The sequence below is a fragment of the Mustelus asterias genome, unplaced genomic scaffold (genome assembly GCF_964213995.1).
Source record: "Mustelus asterias unplaced genomic scaffold, sMusAst1.hap1.1 HAP1_SCAFFOLD_64, whole genome shotgun sequence".
In the NCBI taxonomy this organism is placed as follows: Eukaryota; Metazoa; Chordata; class Chondrichthyes; order Carcharhiniformes; family Triakidae; genus Mustelus; species Mustelus asterias.
This window is the reverse complement of record NW_027590129.1, coordinates 458,701-466,345: the sequence shown is the minus strand read 5'-3', so window position 1 is coordinate 466,345 and position 7,645 is coordinate 458,701.

Genomic DNA, 7,645 nt, shown 5'->3' with positions numbered 1-7,645 from the left:
TATTAATGACCTGGATGAGGGCGTAGAAAGATGGGTTAGTAAATTTGCGGATGACACTAAAGTCGGTGGAGTTGTAGACAGTGTGGAATGTTGTTGCAGGTTACAGAGGGACATAGATAAGCTGCTGAGCTGGGCTGAGAGGTGGCAAATGGAGTTAATGCGGAAAAGTGTGAGGTGATTCACTTTGGAAGGAGTAACAGGAATACAGAGTACTGGGCTAATGGTAAGATATTTGGTAGTGTGGATGAACAGAGGGATCTGGGTGTCCATGTGCATAGATCCCTGAAGGTTGGCACCCAGGTTGATAGAGTTGTTAAGAAGGTGTACGGAGTGCAAGCTTTTATTGGTAGAGGGATTGAGTTTCGGAGCCAGGAGGTCATGCTGCAGCTGTACAAAACTCTGGTGTGGCCGCATTTGGAGTATTGCGTACAGTTCTGGTCGCCACATTGTAGGAAAGATATGGAAGCGTTGGAAAGGGTGCAGAGGAGATTTACTAGGATGTTGCCTGGTATGGTGGGAAGATCATATGAGGAAAGGCTAAGGGACTTGAGGCTGTTTTCGTCAGAGAGAAGAAGGTTAAGAGGTGACTTAATAGAGGCATACAAGATGATCAGAGGATTAGATAGGGTGGATAGTGAGAGCCTTTTTCCTCAGATGGTGATGGCTAACACGAGGGGACATAGCTTTAAATTGAGGGGTGAGAGATATAGGACAGATGTCAGAGGTAGGTTCTTCACTCAGAGTGTACTAAGGGCGTGGAATGCCCAGCCTGCATCAGTAGTGGACTCGTCAACATTAAGAGCATTCAAATGGTCATTGGATAAACAAATGGATGATATTGGAATAGTGTAGATTAGAGGGGCTTTAGATTGGTTTCACTGGTCGGCGCAACATTGAGGTCCGAAGGGCCTGTACTGCGCTGGAATGTTCTATGTTCTATGTTCATCCCTTTCTCCAGCCTGTTACACAGGAACAGGAGGAGGCCCCATTCAGCCCCTTCTCCAGCCGGTTACACAGGAACAGGAGGAGGCCCCATTCAGCCCCTTCTCCAGCCGGTTACACAGGAACAGGAGGAGGCCTCATTCAGCCCCTTCACCAGCCTGCTGCACAGGAACAGGAGGAGGCCATTCAGCCCCTGCTCCAGCCTGTTAAACAGGAACAGGAGGAGGCCATTCAGCCCCTTCTCCAGTCTGTTACAAAGGAACAGGAGGAGGCCCCATTCAGCCCCTTCTCCATCCTGTTACACAGGAACAGGAGGAGGCTCCATTCAGCCCCTTCACCATCCTGTTACACAGGAACAGGAGGAGGCCCCATTCAGCCCCTTCTCCAGCCTGTTACACAGGAACAGGAGGAGGCCCCATTCAGCCCGTACTCCAGCTGGTTACACAGGAACAGGAGGAGGCCCCATTCAGCCCCTTCTCCAGCCTGTTACACAGGAACAGGAGGAGGCCCCATTCAGCCCATTCTCCAGCCTGTTACACAGGAACAGGAGGAGGCCCCATTCAGCCCCTTCTCCAGCCTGTTACACAGGAACAGGAGGAGGCCTTCAGCCCCTGCTCCAGCCTGTTAAACAGGAACAGGGGGGGGCCATTCAGCCCCTTGTCCAGCTTGTTACAAAGGAACAGGAGGAGGCCCCATTCAACCCCTTCTCCATCCTGTTACACAGGAACAGAAGGAGGCCCCATTCAGCCCCTTCTCCATCCTGTTACACAGGAACAGGAGGAGGCCCCATTCAGCCCCTTCTCCAGCCTGTTACACAGGAACAGGAGGAGGCCCCATTCAGCCCCTTCTCCAGCCTGTTACAAAGGAACAGGAGGAGGTCCCATGCAGCCACTTCTCCAGCCTGTTACACAGGAACACGAGGAGGCCCTTCAGCCCCTTCTCCAGCCTGTTACACAGGGAACAGGAGGAGGCCATTCAGCCCCTTCTCCACCCTGTTACACAGGAACAGGAGGAGGCCATTCAGCCCCTTCACCAGCCTGTTACACAGGAACAGGAGGAGGCCATTCAGGCCCTTCTCCAGCCTGTTACACAGGAACAGGAGGAGGCCATTCAGCCCCTTCTCCAGCCTGTTACACAGGAACAGGAGGAGGCCCCATTCAGCCCATTCTCCAGCCTGTTACACAGGAACAGGAGGAGGCCCCATGCAGCCACTTCTCCAGCCGGTTACACAGGAACAGGAGGAGGCCATTCAGCCCCTTCTCCAGCCTGTTACACAGGAACAGGAGGAGGCCATTCAGCCCATTCTCCAGCCTGTTACACAGGAACAGGAGGAGGCCCCATTCAGCCCCTTCTCCAGCCTGTTACACAGGAACACGAGGAGGCCCCATTGAGCCCCTTCTCCAGCCTGTTACACAGGAACACGAGGAGGCCCCATTCAGTCCCTTCTCCATCCTGTTACACAGGAACAGGAGGAGGCCCCATTCAGCCCCTTCTCCAGCCTGTTACACAGGAACATGAGGAGGACATACACCTCCTTCTCCAGCCTGTTACACAGGGAACAGGAGGAGGCCCCATTCAGCGCCTTCACCAGCCTGTTACACAGGAACACGAGGAGGCCATTCAGCCCCTTCTCCAGCCTGTTACACAGGAACAGGAGGAGGCCCCATTCAGCCCCTTATCCATTCTGTCACACAGGAACAGGAGGAGGCCATTCAGCCCCTTCTCCAGCCTGTTACACAGGAACAGGAGGAGGCACCATTCAGCCCCTTATCCAGTCGGTCACACAGGAACAGGAGGAGGACATACACCTCCTTCTCCAGCCTGTTACACAGGGAACAGGAGGAGGCCCCATTCAGCCCCTTATCCAGTCTTTCACACAGGAACAGTAGTAGGCCGTTCAGCCCCTTCTCCTGATGTTACACAGTAAGAGGAAGAGGCCCCATTCAGCCCCTTCTCCAGCCTGTTACACAGGAACAGGAGGAGGCCATTCAGCCCCTTCTCCAGACTGTTACACAGGAACAGGAGGTGGCCATTCAGCCCATTCTCCAGACTGTTACACTGGAACAGGGGGAGGCCATTCAGCCCCTTCTCCAGACTGTTACACAGGAACAGGAGGAGGCCCCATTCAGCCCCTTCTCCAGCCTGTTATACAGGAACAGGAGGAGGCCCCATTCAGCCCATTCTCCAGCCTTTTACACAGGAACAGGAGGAGGCCCCATGCAGCCCCTTCTCCAGCCTGTTACACAGGAACAGGAGGAGGCCCCATTCAGACCCTTCTCCAGACTGTTACACAGGAACAGGAGGAGGCCATTCAGCCCCTTCTCCAGTCTGTTACACAGGAACAGGAGGAGGTCATTCAGCCCCTTCTCCAGCCTGTTACACAGGAACAGGAGGAGGCCATTCAGCCCCTTCTCCTGATGTTACACAGTAACAGGAGGAGGCCATTCAGCCCCTTCTCCAGACTGTTACACAGGAACAGGAGGAGGCCATTCAGCCGCTTCTCCAGACTGTTACACAGGAACAGGAGGAGGCCATTCAGCCCCTTCTCCAGCCTGTTACACAGGTACAGGAGGAGGCCATTCAGCCCCTTCTCCAGACTTACACAGGAACAGGAGGAGGCCCCATTCAGCCCCTTCTCCAGCCTGTTACACAGGAACAGGAGGAGGCCACATTCAGCCCCTTCTCCAGGCTGTTACACAGGAACACGAGGAGGCCATTCAGCCCCTTCTCCAGCCGGTTACACAGGAACAGGAGGAGTGGTTTCAGTCCCTTCTCCAGCCTGTTACACAGGAACAGGAGGAGGCCCCATTCAGCCCCTTCTCCAGCCTGTTACACAGGAGCAGGAGGAGGCCCCATTCAGCCCCTTCTCCAGCCTGTTACACAGGTACAGGAGGAGGCCATTCAGCCACTTCTCCAGTCTGTTACACAGGAACAGGAGGAGGCCCCATTCAGTCCCTTCTCCAGCTTGTTACACAGAAACAGGAGGAGGTCATTCTGCCCCTTCTCCAGCCTGTTACACAGGAACAGGAGGAGGCCATTCAGCCCCTTCTCCTGATGTTACACGGTAACAGGAGGAGGCCCCATTCAGCCCCTTCTCCAGCCTGTTACACAGGAACAGGAGGAGGCCATTCAGCCCCTTCTCCAGACAGTTACACAGGAACAGGAGGAGGCCATTCAGCCCCTTCTCCAGACTGTTACACAGGAACAGGAGGAGGCCATTCAGCCCCTTCTCCAGCCTGTTAGAAAGGAACAGGAGGAGGCCATTCAGCCCCTTCTCCAGACTGTTACACAGGAACAGGAGGAGGCCCCATTCAGCCCCTTCTCCAGCCTGTTACGCAGGAACAAGAGGAGGCCCCATTCAGCCCCTTCTCCAGCCTGTTACACAGGAACAGGAGGTGGCCATTCAGCCACTTCTCCAGCCGGTTACACAGGATCCGGAGGAGGGAATTGAGTCCCTCTTCCAGCCTGTTACACAGGAACAGGAGGAGGCCCCATTCAGTCCCTTTTCCAGCCTGTTACACAGGAACAGGAGGAGGCCCCATTCAGCCCCTTCTCCTGTCTGTTACACAGGAACAGGAGGAGGCCATTCAGCCCCTTATCCTGCCTGTTACCCAGGAACAGGAGGAGGCCCCATTCAGCCCCTTCTCCAGCATTGGTACACAGGAACAGGTGGAAGCCATTCAGCCCCTTCTCCAGCCTGTTACACAGGGAAGAGGAGGAGGCCCCTTTCAGCCCCTTCTCCAGCCTGTTACACAGGGAACAGGAGGAGGCCCCATTCTGCCCCTTCTCCAGCCTGTTACACTGGAACAGGAGGAGGCCCCATTCAGCCCCTTCTCCAGCCTGTTACACAGGAACAGGCGGAGGCCATTCAGCCCCTTCACCAGCCTGTTACACAGGAACAGGAGGAGGCCATTCAGCCCCTTCTCCAGCCTGTTACAAAGGAACAGGAGGAGGCCCCATTCAGCGCCTTCTCCACCCTGTTACACAAGAACAGGAGGAGGCCCCATTCAGACCCTTTTCCAGCCTGTTATACAGGGAACAGGAGGAGGCCATTCAGCCCCTTCTCCAGTCTGTAACACAGGAACAGGAGGAGGCCATTCAGCCCCTTCTCCAGCCTGTTACACAGGAACAGGAGGAGGCCATTCAGCCCCTTCTCCAGCCTGTTACACAGGAACAGGAGGAGGCCATTCAGCCCCTTCTCCTGATGTTACACAGTAACAGGAGGAGGCCATTCAGCCCCTTCTCCAGACTGTTACACAGGAACAGGAGGAGGCCATTCAGCCGCTTCTCCAGACTGTTACACAGGAACAGGAGGAGGCCATTCAGCCCCTTCTCCAGCCTGTTACACAGGTACAGGAGGAGGTCATTCAGCCCCTTCTCCAGACTTACACAGGAACAGGAGGAGGCCCCATTCAGCCCCTTCTCCAGCCTGTTACACAGGAACAGGAGGAGGCCACATTCAGACCCTTCTCCAGGCTGTTACACAGGAACACGAGGAGGCCATTCAGCCCCTTCTCCAGCCGGTTACACAGGAACAGGAGGAGGTCATTCAGCCCCTTCTCCAGCCTGTTACACAGGAACAGGAGGAGGCCATTCAGCCCCTTCTCCTGATGTTACACAGTAACAGGAGGAGGCCATTCAGCCCCTTCTCCAGCCGGTTACACAGGAACAGGAGGAGGCCCCATTCAGCCCCTTCTCCAGCCGGTTACACAGGAACAGGAGGAGGCCTCATTCAGCCCCTTCACCAGCCTGCTGCACAGGAACAGGAGGAGGCCATTCAGCCCCTGCTCCAGCCTGTTAAACAGGAACAGGAGGAGGCCATTCAGCCCCTTCTCCAGTCTGTTACAACGGAACAGGAGGAGACCCCATTCAGCCCCTTCTCCATCCTGTTACACAGGAACAGGAGGAGGCTCCATTCAGCCCCTTCTCCATCCTGTTACACAGGAACAGGAGGAGGCCCCATTCAGCCCCTTCTCCAGCCTGTTACACAGGAACAGGAGGAGGTCCCATTCAGCCCGTTCTCCAGCTGGTTACACAGGAACTGGAGGAGGCCCCATTCAGCCCCTTCTCCAGCCTGTTACACAGGAACAGGAGGAGGCCCCATTCAGCCCCTTCTCCAGCCTGTTACACAGGAACAGGAGGAGGCCCCATTCAGCCCCTTCTCCAGCCTGTTACACAGGAACAGGAGGAGGCCTTCAGCCCCTGCTCCAGCCTGTTAAACAGGAACAGGGGGGGGCCATTCAGCCCCTTGTCCAGCTTGTTACAAAGGAACAGGAGGAGGCCCCATTCAACCCCTTCTCCATCCTGTTACACAGGAACAGAAGGAGGCCCCATTCAGCCCCTTCTCCATCCGGGTTACACAGGAACAGGAGGAGGCCCCATTCAGCCCCTTCTCCAGCCTGTTACACAGGAACAGGAGGAGGCCCCATTCAGCCCCTTCTCCAGCCTGTTACAAAGGAACAGGAGGAGGTCCCATGCAGCCACTTCTCCAGCCTGTTACACAGGAACACGAGGAGGCCCTTCAGCCCCTTCTCCAGCCTGTTACACAGGGAACAGGAGGAGGCCATTCAGCCCCTTCTCCACCCTGTTACACAGGAACAGGAGGAGGCCCCATTCAGCGCCTTCTCCAGCCTGTTACACAGGAACAGGAGGAGGCCATTCAGCCCCTTCACCAGCCTGTTACACAGGAACAGGAGGAGGCCATTCAGGCCCTTCTCCAGCCTGTTACACAGGAACAGGAGGAGGCCATTCAGCCCCTTCTCCAGCCTGTTACACAGGAACAGGAGGAGGCCCCATTCAGCCCATTCTCCAGCCTGTTACACAGGAACAGGAGGAGGCCCCATGCAGCCACTTCTCCAGCCGGTTACACAGGAACAGGAGGAGGCCATTCAGCCCCTTCTCCAGCCTGTTACACAGGAACAGGAGGAGGCCATTCAGCCCATTCTCCAGCCTGTTACACAGGAACAGGAGGAGGCCCCATTCAGCCCCTTCTCCAGCCTGTTACACAGGAACACGAGGAGGCCCCATTGAGCCCCTTCTCCAGCCTGTTACACAGGAACACGAGGAGGCCCCATTCAGCCCCTTCTCCATCCTGTTACACAGGAACAGGAGGAGGCCCCATTCAGCCCCTTCTCCAGCCTGTTACACAGGAACATGAGGAGGACATACACCTCCTTCTCCAGCCTGTTACACAGGGAACAGGAGTAGGCCCCATTCAGCGCCTTCTCCAGCCTGTTACACAGGAACAGGAGGAGGCCATTCAGCCCCTTCACCCGCCTGTTACACAGGAACACGAGGAGGCCATTCAGCCCCTTCTCCAGCCTGTTACACAGGAACAGGAGGAGGCCCCATTCAGCCCCTTCTCCAGCCTGTTACACAGGAACAGGAGGAGGCCATTCAGCCCCTTCTCCAGCCTGTTAGAAAGGAACAGGAGGAGGCCATTCAGCCCCTTCTCCAGACTGTTACACAGGAACAGGAGGAGGCCCCATTCAGCCCCTTCTCCAGCCTGTTACGCAGGAACAAGAGGAGGCCCCATTCAGCCCCTTCTCCAGCCTGTTACACAGGAACAGGAGGTGGCCATTCAGCCACTTCTCCAGCCGGTTACACAGGATCCGGAGGAGGGAATTGAGTCCCTCTTCCAGCCTGTTACACAGGAACAGGAGGAGGCCCCATTCAGTCCCTTTTCCAGCCTGTTACACAGGAA